Source organism: Aegilops tauschii, chromosome 7 (assembly GCF_002575655.3).
Source record: "Aegilops tauschii subsp. strangulata cultivar AL8/78 chromosome 7, Aet v6.0, whole genome shotgun sequence".
Lineage (NCBI taxonomy): Eukaryota > Viridiplantae > Streptophyta > Magnoliopsida > Poales > Poaceae > Aegilops > Aegilops tauschii.
In genome coordinates this window covers 221,990,198-222,003,246 of record NC_053041.3, presented here as the reverse complement: position 1 = coordinate 222,003,246, position 13,049 = coordinate 221,990,198, and positions in this window count along the sequence as shown.

The following is a 13,049-nucleotide window of genomic DNA, read 5'->3' as shown; positions in this document are numbered from 1 at the left end:
CTTGGGCGCTGGAGCTCGAGATTGTGAGGGCAGAGATGGAGAGAAGGCATGGGAGAGGAAGGAGTCCTTATCCCTTTATAAAGGCAGTAAATATTGAACGCCTCCCCACTTGCCTTAGAATTCGCCTGTTCCCAAGGGCTGTATAAATGGCACGGTTGGGTTACCCATACCCGCATTGATGAAAATCCCACGATAAGAGGACACGATCTCTGCTTTGACAAGACGTGCCAATGGCAGCCGCGTCTCGGGACGTGGAGCGGCGGACACAAAAACGGTTCGGAATTATGACCAGTCAGACCTGATGTCATGCTACAAAAATTTGTCAGCAGGATTAGATTCGTGTAAAACTATATTTTCTCTATGGTTGCGTATGGTGTGTATGACAGGTCTGGATACTATCATTGCGTCCGAAGACTATCTTGGAGTTCGAAAAGAAGGGAAGCCGCCTTGCAATGCCGAAGACAATCCGCGCGCCGGACTCCTCGCCATTGAAGCCAGGTTCAGGGGCTACTGAGGGAGTATTGGACTAAGGGGTCCTCGGGCGTCCGACCTGTTATCCATGGGCCGGACTGATGGGCTGTGAAGACATGAAGGCCGAAGACTGTACCCGTGTCTGGATTGGACTCTCCTTGGCGTGGAAGGCAAGCTTGGCGATCAACTATGAAGATTCCTTCCTATGTAACCGACTCTATGTAACCCTAGATCCCCCCGGTGTCTATATAAACCGAAGGGTGTAGTCCGGAAAGCATATACTCATTACCATAGTCATACAGGCTAGACTTCTAGGGTTTAGCCATTACGATCTCGTGGTAGATCAACTCTTGTAACACTCATATTCATCAAGATCAATCAACCAGGAGGTAGGGTATTACCTCCATAGAGAGGGCCCGAACCTGGGTAAACATCGTGTCCCCCGTCTCCTACAACCATCGACCTTAGACGCACAGTTCGGGACCCCCTACCCGAGATCCGCCGGTTTTGACATCGACACTAAGCACTTCTCCCATTGCAAGAAAGATCAATCTAGTAGGCCAAACTAAACTGATAATTCGACGAGACTTGCAAACATATCAAATCATGCATATAAGAATTCAGAGAAGAACCAAATATTATTCATAGATAAACTTGATCATAAATCCACAATTCATCGGATCTCGGCAAACACACCGCAAAAGAGTATTACATCGAATAGATCTCCAAGAACATTGAGGAGAACTTTGTATTGAGAACCAAAGAGAGAGAAGAAGCCATCTAGCTAATAACTATGGACCCGAAGGTCTATGGTAAACTATCACACATCATCGGAGAGGCTATGGTGTTGATGTAGATGCCCTCCGTGATCGATTCCCCCTCCGGCAAATCGCCGGAAAAGGCCCCAAGATGGGATCTCACGGGTACAGAAGGTTGCGGCGGTGGAAAAGTGGTTTCGTGGCTCCCCCTGGTGTTTTTAGGGTATAAGAGTATATATAGGCTGAAATAGGCAAAAAAAGACTGGTACTTGACCTTCGATTAATATGTTAGTCCCAAAAATAATATAAAAGAGCATATTAAAGCCCATTAAACATCCAAAACAGATAATATAATGGCATGGAACAATAAAAAATTATAGGTACATTGGAGACGTATCAACTCCCGAGGTGACATTGGGGTAATCTATGCATAGGGGTTGATGCATGTTCTTGTCTTTGTTTCTCTGGTAGAAATCTTGGGGCACTCTTTGAAGTTCTTTGTGTTGGATTGAGTATTATGAATATGAATTTGCTTTGGTGTTATTTTAGTATGAACTCTAGTATAGATCGAACAGAAAGAATAGCTTTGTGTTATTTTAGTACGAACTCTTGAATAGATCGAACGGAAAGAATAGCTTTGAGGTGGTTTCGTACCCTACAAACAATTTATTCTTATGTTCTCCGCTAGATAGGAACTTTGGAGTGATTCTCCATCACACTTTGAGGGGTGGTTATATGATCCAATTATATTAGCATTGTTGAGAGATTGCACTAGCGAAAGTACGGACCCTAGGCCTCATTTTCAAGCATTGCAATACCATTTTTTTGCCCGTTTACTATTTGCTACCTTGCTGTTTTTATTTATTTAGATTATAAAAATATATTTATACCATCAATATTACACTTGTATCACCATCTCTTCACCGAACTAGTGCACCTATACAATTTTCCATTGTATTGGGTGTGTTGGGGACACAAGAGATTTCTTGTATTTGGTTGCAGGGTTGTTTGAGAGAGACCATCTTCATCCTACACCTCCCATAGACTGATAAACCTTAGGTCATCCACTTGAGGGAAAATTGCTACTATCCTACAAAACTCTGCACTTGGAGGCCCAACACGAGTCTACAAGAATAAAGTTGCGTAGTAGACATCAAGCTCTTTTCTGTCGTCGTTGCCGGAGAGGTGAGTGCTTGAAGGTATATCTTTAGATCTTGCAATCGATCCTTTTAGTTTCTTGTTTTATCACTAGTTTGGTTTATAAAAGAAAACTACAAAAAAATGGAATTGAGGTTGCATCTGTTGCGGAACGCAGTAATTTCAAAAGAATTCCTATGCACACGCAAGATCTATCATGGTGATGCATAGCAACGAGAGGGGAGAGTGTTGTCTACGTACCCTCGTAGACCGAAAGCGGAAGCGTTATGACAACACGGTTGATGTAGTCGTACGTCTTCATGATCCGACCGATCCTAGTACCGAAAATACGGCACCTCCGGGATCTGCACACGTTTAGCTCGGTGACGTCCCACGAACTCTTGATCTAGCTGAGTGTCAAGGGAGAGCTTCGTCAGCACGACGGCGTGATGACGGTGAGGATGAAGCTACCGGCGCAGGGCTTCGCCTAAGCACTACGGCGATATGACCGAGGTGGATTATGGTGGAGGGGGCACCGCGCACGGCTAAAACTGTTGTCTGTTGTGTGTTGTAGGGTGCCCCCTGCCCCCGTATATAAAGGAGCAAGGGGGAGGCCGGCCGGCCCTAGGGCGCGCCAAGGAGGGGAGGAATCCTCCTCCTACTGGGTGTAGGATTCCTCCTTTCCTAGTCCAACTAGGAGGAGAAGGGGAAAGAGGGAAAGGAGAGGAAGAGGAGAAAGAAAGGGGGGCGCGCCCCCCTCCCTAGTCCAATTCGGACTACCTATAGGGAGGGGGCGCGGCTGCCCCTTGTGGGCTGCCTCCCCTCTTCCCTATGGCCCATGTAGGCCCAATCTTTCCCCGGGGGGGGGGGGGGGGGGGGTTCCGGTAATCCTCCGGCACTCCGGTTTTAGCGATCCGACCTCAAAAGGTCAAATCTCTGTGCATGAGTGTCATCCCTGGATCGGTAAAGCTGACACACACAGTACTCAAAGGATTTATAACAGAGTGCAATCACACACTTAATACATTGATAGTCTCAAGAGAGAACTTATTACAATAATATGGCTTAAGGCCATCTAAATAGATAACAGCGGAAGGCTTCAAAGATATAGTGAGTCCATCAACTCCAATGGCATAGCTGAGTGTACGACAACGACCTAGCGCACCTTACTCTTCGTCTTAAAAGTCCGCAACATAATACGTTGCAGCCCGAAAACGGGTCAGCACATGGAATATGCTGGCAAAATAACACTGTAGAGCAATGAACAACATAAATGCTAACACTACATGCATATATGGCTGGTGGAGGCTCTATGGTTATTATGTTTTTGCGAAAAGCCAATTTTTCCCTACAACAAAGGAATATTTTTTTAACTATCATGGTAGTTGATAAACATTGAGAAGGTTCCTCCAACTCAATCCCAATTAAGCAATATTTAGAACCCAACAATTTAATTTAGAGTGATGAGATCAACATAATAATTAAAGTACCAGATACTCAAGATGTCCATAACCGGGGACACGGCTAATCATGATTAGTTTGTACACTCTGTAGAGGTTTGCGAAATTTTCCCCACAAGTCTCGATCTCCTCCGTTGGATTTCTCGCACTACAAGGTGTTTGAGAAACGGATGACTGAGACATAGTCTTTCTGAAGCATTAACTCTTTACTCTGGGTAGATACTACCACCAACATCCCCTACATCTGCTAGCCTACCACTGAAAGAGGACACAACGTACTCAACTATGCCAGAGCCCATAATGGCTTGTGGCTGCACACGGAAGTTTCTAGCATGAATAATCTTATGATCCCTTTGAGCCTGGGTGGCGAACCGTAGGATGATCACACGGGTACTCCGGGATATCCTAGGACAATACTGGATTCTCCAGGTGCCCGCAACCAATCCACCCAGATGTGTATTAAAGTAGCTACCTTAAGTTATCCATTAACATCTCTCACATCTGTCATGGGTTACTCAACCAAACCACGTCTACGAGCATAGCATAGCAGTAACAGCATAGCGTAGAAATAACTCCCATGGTTTGATATAAAAGGCAATAGGTTCTACCTCATCATCTACTTCCCAAACCCACATATTAATCAGAACCTACTCATGCAATGTTTGAGGGTTGAGACTAATGCATAAAAACTGGGTAACAAAGGGATATGATCAAAGTGTTACTTGCCTTGCTGACGATCCGCAAACCCTAGAGACTCGTAGTAACACGCTTCGCACTCTGGAAATTTTATCGCAAACAAACAATAGCATATAAAAGCACTCAAGCATAGATGTAAGGGTAAAACTCAGATGAGAAAGTCCAAACTGAAATTTCAACTGAAGTGCTTCGATTTGCAAAAAGAATCAACCAAATCGGAGCTGCCAAACTCAAACAACGATCAAAAGAAGTTCGAAAACAAATCTGCTCGAAACCAAATTTTAATTTGTTTAAACCATGTTCAAGTTGGTTAACTGGAAAGAGGGGTTCGATACGAAGATGTTGGCGTTGGTTTCACTGGTCTTGGACGAACGGTTAAAAAGTTGCGAGGGTTTGAAGATCAGGGCTAATCAGCGATAAAAATAATCGTGGATAGGTCCCCGGTGAAAATAAAATAGAAAAAGAAAAATCTATCGAATGAACGTCCGCTAACAGAGACAACCGAACGAATTCGCTAATTAGCTGGCGAACTAACTGGTGAACGTTCGCTAATTAGCGAACCGACCGGAAAAATAAACCGAGATAACCCTAAAAAACCGATCTAGGTTTTACCTAAAACCGGCGAGAAAAACCGGCGGGTCGGCGGCGGTTTCCGACGAGGCGGGCTCCGGCGAGGCGGCAGCTTGGGCGGCGGGGTTGCGGCGGTGCAACGGCGGCGCGCGGGCGGCGGCGGCGCGGAGGAGCAGCGGAGCAACGGCGGCGACGCTAGGCGGTGGTGCGAGTGGCGGCAGCGGCGGTCGCGCTAGGCGGCGGCCCGAGCGAGCGGCTGTGCTGGCAGCGGCGGTTGCCGCGGCGGGGCTGCGGGCGAGGGGCAGAGGGGGTCGGGGCCTGCCCTTTTAAATGGGGGGCGTCCCGAGGCGGTGGCGGCGTCGCGGAGTCCTTCGGGACTCTGGCGGCGTGTCCGCGCCGTACTCTGAGCGGGAGGAGGCGGTGGCGGCGCGATGGACCGGCTGGTCTTCGGCCCAGTCGGTCCGGAGACTATTTTTTAAAAAAAAAATTCTGCCGATTAAGAAAAAAATCCTAAATAAATATGAAAAAATTCTAAAAATGCCAAAAACAAATTTCACCATCTAAATAAAATATTTAGAACAAAGTGAACATTTTTCTGGCCTAAAAATGCAATTTTGAAAAATGCATATTTTTCTAATTCAAATAAAATAGCAATAAAAATCCAAATAAAATATTTATTGGATTTTAACATTTTCCTCCAATATTTCTTTTATTTTGGAGAAGTCATTTTATCTCCTCTCATTTATTTTGATATTTGAAATATTCGGAGAGTAAAGTATTAGAACCAAAACGATCCTCTTTTCCAAATTTGAGAAAAAATCAAATATGAAAATAATGAAATCCCCAACTCTCTCCGTGGGTCCTTCAGTTGCTTAGGATTTTCTAGGATTGCAAACGAACTGCAAATAAAATATGATATGCACATGATGACCTATGTATAACATCCAAATTGAAAATTGGGATGTTACACCGGTTTTCTCCGAAATCACCCGGAACACTTCCGGTGTCCGAATATAGCCGTCCAATATATCAATATTTATGTCTCGACCATTTCTAGACGCCTCGTCATGTCCGTGATCATATCCAGGACTCCAAACTACCTTCGGTACATCAAACCACATAAACTCATAATACCGATCGTCACAGAACGTTAAGCGTGTGGACCCTACGGGTTCGAAAACTATGTAGACATGACCGAGACTCATCTCCGGTCAATAACCAATCGCGGAACCTGGATGTTCATATTGGCTCCCACATATTCTACGAAGATCTTTATCGGTCAAACCGCATAACAACATACGTTGTTCCCTTTGTCATCGGTATGTTACTTGCCCGAGATTTGATCGTCGGTATCTCAATACCTAGTTCAATCTCGTTACCGACAAATCTCTTTACTCGTTCCATAATGCATCATCCCGCAACTAACTCATTAGTCACATTGCTTGCAAGGCTTATAGTGATGTGCATTACCGAGAGGGCCCACAGATACCTCTCCGACAATCGGAGTGACAAATCCTAATCTCAATCTATGCCAACTCAACAAACACCATCGGAGACACCTGTAGAGCACCTTTATAATCACCCAGTTACGTTGTGACGTTTGGTAGCACACAAAGTGTTCCTCCGGTATTCGGGAGTTGCATCATCTCATAGTCATAGGAACATGTATAAGTCATGAAGAAAGCAATAGCAACATAGTAAACGATCAAGTGCTAAGCTAGCGGAATGGGTCAAGTCTATCACATCATTCTCTAATGATGTGATCCCGTTAATCAAATGACAACTCATGTCCATGGCTAGGAAACTTAACCATCTTTGATTCAACGAGCTAGTCAAGTAGAGGCATACTAGTGACACTCTGTTTGTCTACTTATTCACACATGTACTAAGTTTCCGGTTAATAAAATTCTAGCATGAATAATAAACATTTATCATGATATAAGGAAATATAAATAACAACTTTATTATTGCCTCTAGGGCATATTTCCTTCAGTATCCCACTTGCACTAGAGTCAATAATCTAGATTACAGAGTAATGGTTCTAACACCCATTGAGTCTTGGTGCTGATCATGTTTTGCTCGTGAGAGAGGCTTAGTCAACGGGTCTGCAATATTCAGATCCGTATGTATCTTGCAAATCTCTATGTCTCCCTCCTTGACTTGATCGCGGATGGTATTGAAGCGTCTCTTGATGTGCTTGGTTCTCTTGTGAAATCTGGAATCCTTTGCCAAGGCAATTGCACCAGTATTGTCACAAAAGATTTTCATTGGACCCGATGCACTAGGTATGGCACCTAGATCGGATATGAACTCCTTCATCCAGACTCTTCATTTGCTTCTTCTGAAGCAGCTATGTACTCCGCTTCACACGTAGATCCCGCCACGACGCTTTGCTTAGAACTGCACCAACTGAAATCTCCACCGTTCAATATAAATACGTATCCAGTTTGTGACTTAGAGTCATGCGGATCAGTGTCAAAGCTCGCATCGACGTAACCATTTACGACGAGCTTTTTGTCACCTCCATAAACGAGAAACATATCCTTAGTACTTTTTAGGTATTTCAGGATGTTCTTGACCGCTGTCCAGTGATCCACTCCTGGATTACATTGGTACCTACCTGCTAAACTAATAGCAAGGCACACATCAGGCCTGGTACACATCATTGCATCCATGATAGAGCCTATGGCTGAAGCATAGGGAACAACTTCCATTTTCTCTCTATCTTCTGCAGTGGTCGGGCATTCAGTCTGACTCAACTTCACACCTTGTAACATAGGCAAGAACCCTTTCTTTGCTCTATCCATTTTGAACTTCTTCAAAACTTTATCAAGGTATGTGCTTTGTGAAAGTCCAATTAAGCGTCTCGATCTATCTCTATAGATCTTGATGCCCCATATATAAGCAGCTTCACCAAGATCTTTCATTGAAAAACTCTAGTTCAAGTATCCTTTTATGCTATCCAGAAATTCTATATCATTTCCAATCAACAATATGTCATCCACATATAATATTAGAAATGCTACAGAGCTCCCACTCACTTTCTTGTAAATGCAGGCTTCTCCGAAAGTCTGTATAAAACCATATGCTTTGATCACACCATCAAAACGTTTATTCCAACTGCGAGATGCTTGCACCAGTCCATAAATAGATTACTGGAGTTTGCACACTTTGTTAGCATCCTTTGGATTGATAAAACCTTCAGGTTGCATCATATACAACTAGAAATCCATTCACGAATGCAGTCTTTACATCCATTTTCCAAATTTCATAATCATAAAATGCAGCAATTGCTAACATGATTCGGACGGACTTAAGCATCGCTACGGGTGAGAATGTCTCATCATAGTCAACTCCTTGAACTTATCGAAAACCTTTCGCAACAAGTCGAGCTTTGTAGACAGTAACATTACCGTCAGCGTCAGTCTTCTTCTTGAAGATCCATTTATTCTTGATGGCTTGCCGATCATCGGGCAAGTCAACCAAAGTCCACACTTTGTTCTCATACATGGATCCCATCTCAGATTTCATGCCTCAAGCCATTTTGCGGAATCTGGGCTCATCATCGCTTCCTCATAGTTCGTAGGTTCGTCATGGTCAAGTAACATGACCTCCAGAACAGGATTACCGTACCACTCTAGTGCGGATCTTACTCTGGTTGAACTACGAGGTTCAGTAGTAACTTGATCTGAAGTTATATGACCATCATTATTAGCTTCCTCACTAATTGGTGTAGGAGTCACAGGAACTGTTTTCTGTGATGAACTACTTTCCAATATGGGAGCAGGTACAGTTACCTCGTCAAGTTCTACTTTCCTCCCACTCACTTCTTTCGAGAGAAACTCCTCTAGGTATCCATTCTTAGCAACGAATGTCTTGCCTTCGGATCTGTGATAGAAGGTGTACCCAATAGTCTTCTTTGGGTGTCCTATGAAGACACATTTCTCCGATTTGGGTTCGAGCTTATCAGGTTGAAGCTTTTTTTACATAAGCATCGCAGCCCCAAACTTTAAGAAATGACAACTTGGGTTTCTTGCTAAACCACAGTTCATAAGGTGTCATCTCAACGGATTTAGATGGTGCCCTATTTAACGTAAATGCAGCCGTCTCTAAAGCATAACCCCAAAATGATAGCGGTAAATCAGTAAGAGACATCATAGATCGCACCATATCTAATAAAGTGCGGTTACGACGTTCGGACACACCATTACGCTATGGTGTTCTGGGAGGCGTGAGTTGCAAAACTATTCCGCATTGTTTCAAATGAAGACCAAACTCGTAACTCAAATATTCTCCTCCATGATCAGATCGTAGAAACTTTATTTTCTTCTTACGATGATTTTCTACTTCACTCTGAAATTCTTTGACTTAATGTTTCAGACTTATGTTTCATCAAGTAGATATACCCATATCTGCTCAAATCATCTGTGAAGGTGAGAAAATAACGATACCCGCCGCGAGCCTCAATATTCATCAGACCACATACATCAGTATGTATGATTTCCAACAAATCTGTTGCTCGCTCCATTGTTCCGGAGAACGGAGTTTTAGTCATCTTGCCCATGAGGCATGGTTCGCAAGTACCAAGTGATTCATAATCAAGTGATTCCAAAAGTCCATCAGAATGGAGTTTCTTCATGCGCTTTACACCAATATGACCCAAACGGCAGTGCCACAAATAAGTTGCACTATCATTATCAACTCTGCATCTTTTGGCTTCAATATTATGAATATGTGTGTCACTACTATCGAGATTCAACAAAAATAGACCACTCTTCATGGGTGCATGACCATAAAAGATATTACTCATATAAATAGAACAACCATTATTCTCAGATTTAAATGAATAACCATCTCGCATCAAACAAGATCCAGATATAATGTTCATGCTCAACGCTGGCACGAAATAACAATTATTCAGGTCTAAAACTAATCCCGAAGGTAGATGTAGAGGTAGCGTGCCGACGGCGATCACATTGACTTCGGAACCATTTCGCACGCGCATCGTCACCTCGTCCTTAGCCAATCTTCGCTTAATCTGTAGTCCCTGTTTTTAGTTGCAAATATTGGCAACAGAACCAGTACCAAATACCCAGGCACTACTGCGAGCATTAGTAAGGTACACATCAATAACATGTATATCACATATACCTTTGTTCACCTTGCCATCCTTCTTATCCGCCAAATACTTGGGGCAGTTCCGCTTCGAGTGACCAGTCCCTTTGCAGTAGAAGCACTCAGTCTCAGGCTTAGGTCCAGACTTGGGCTTCTTCACTTGAGCAGCAACTTGCTTGCCGTTCTTCTCGAAGTTCCCCTTCTTCCCTTTACCCTTTTTCTTGAAACTGGTGGTCTTGTTGACCATCAACACTTGATGCTCTTTCTTGATTTCTACCTCTGTAGCCTTTAGCATTGCAAAGAGCTCAGGAATTGTCTTATCCATCCTTTGCATATTATAGTTCATCATGAAGCTCTTGTAGCTTGGTGGCAGTGATTGAAGAATTTTGTCAATGACACTATCATCAGGAAGATTAACTCCCAGTTGAATGAAGTGATTGTTATACCCAGACATTTTGAGTATATGCTCACTGACAGAACTATTCTCCTCCATTTTGCAGCTGTAGAACTTATTGGAGACTTCATATCTCTCAATCCGGGCATTTGCTTGAAATATTAACTTCAACTCCTGAAACATCTCATATGCTCCATGACGTTCAAAACGTCGTTGAAGTCCCGGTTCTAAGCCGTAAAGCATGGCACACTGAACTACCGAATAGTCATCAACTTTGTTCTGCCAGACGTTCATAACATCTGGCGTTGCTCCTGCAGCGGGTTTGGCACCTAGCGGTGCTTCCAGGACGTAATTCTTCTGTGCAGCAATGAGGATAATCCTCAAGTTATGGACCCAGTCCGTGTAGTTGCTACCATCATCTTCAACTTAGCTTTCTTTAGGAATGCATTAAAATTCAACGGAACAACAGCACGGGCCATCTATCTACAACAACATAGACATGCAAAATACTATCAGGTACTAAGTTCATGATAAATTAAAGTTCAATTAATCATATTACTTAAGAACTCCCACTTAGATAGACATCCCTCTAATCATCTAAGTGATCACGTGATCCAAATCAACTAAACCATGTCTGATCATCACGTGAGATGGATTAGTTTTCAATGGTGAACATCACTATGTTGATCATATCTACTATATGATTCACGCTCGACCTTTCGGTCTCAGTGTTCCGAGGCCATATCTGTATATGCTAGGCTCGTCAAGTTTAACCCGATTATTCTGCGTGTGCAAAACTGGCTTGCACCCGTTGTATGTGAATGTAGAGCTTATCACACCCGATCATCAGGTGGTGTCTCGGCACGACGAGCTTTCGCAACGGTGCATACTCAAGGAGAACACTTGTACCTTGAAATTTAGTGAGAGATCATCTTATATATAATGCTACCGCCGAACTAAGAAAAATAAGGCATAAAGGATAAACATCACATGCAATCAGTAGAAGTGTTATGATATGGCCATCATCTTCTTGTGCCTTTGATCTCCATCTCCAAAGCACCGTCATGATCACCATCGTCACCGGCGCGACACCTTGATCTCCATCGTAGCATCGTTGTCATCTCACCAACTATTGCTTCTACGACTATCGCTACCGCTTAGTGATAAAGTAAAGCAATTACATGGCGATTGCATTTCATACAATAAAGCGACAACCATATGGCTCCTGCCAGTTGCCGATAACTTTGTTACAAAACAAGATCATCTCATACAATAAAATTTAGCATCATGTCTTGACCATATCACACCACGACATGCCCTGCAAAAACAAGTTAGACCTCCTCTACTTTGTTGTTGCAAGTTTTACGTGGCTGCTACGGGCTGAGCGAGAACCGTTCTTACCTACGCATCAAAACCACAACGATTTTTCGTCAAGTGTGCTGTTTTAACCATCAACAAGGACCGGGCATAGCCACACTCGATTCAACTAAAGTTGGAGAAACTGACACCCGCCAGCCACCTGTGTGCGAAGCATGTCGGTAGAACCAGTCTCGCGTAAGCGTACGCGTAATGTCGGTCCGGGCCGCTTAATCCAACAATACCGCCGAATCAAATTATGACATGCTGGTAAGCAGTATGACTATTATCGCCCACAAATCATTTGTGTTCTACTCGTGCATATAACATCTACGCATAGACCTGGCTCGGATGCCACTGTTGGGAAACGCAGTAATTTCAAAAAAATTCATACGCACACGCAAGATCTATCATGGTGATGCATGGCAACGAGAGGGGAGAGTGTTGTCTACGTACCCTCGTAGACCGAAAGTGGAAGCGTTATAACAACGCGGTTGATGTAGTCATACGTCTTCACGATCCGACCGATCCTGGTACCGAAAGTACGGCACCTCTGCGATCTGCACACGTTCAACTCGGTGACGTCCCACGAACTCTCGATCCAGCTGAGTGTCGAGGGAGAGCTTCGTCAGCACGACGGCGTGATGACGGTGATGATGAAGCTACCGGCGCAGGGCTTCGCCTAAGCACTACGACGATATGACCGAGGTGGATTATGGTGGAGGGGGGCACCGCACACGACTAAAACTGTTGTCTGTTGTGTGTTCTAGGGTGCCCCTGCCCCCGTATATAACGGAGCACGGGGGGAGGCCGGCCGGCCCTAGGGCGCGCCAAGGAGGGGAGGAATCCTCCTCCTAGTGGGAGTAGGATTCCTCCTTTCCTAGTCCAACTAGGAGGAGAAGGGGAAAGAGGGAAAGGAGAGGAACAGGAGAAGGAAAGGGGGCGCCCCCCTCCCTAGTCCAATTCGGACTCCCTATGGGGAGGGGGAGCGGCTACCCCTTGTGGGCTGCCTCCCCTCTTCCCTATGGCCCATGTAGGCCCAATCTTTCCCCCGGGGGGGGGGGGGAGGGGGGTTCCGGTAACCCTCCGGCA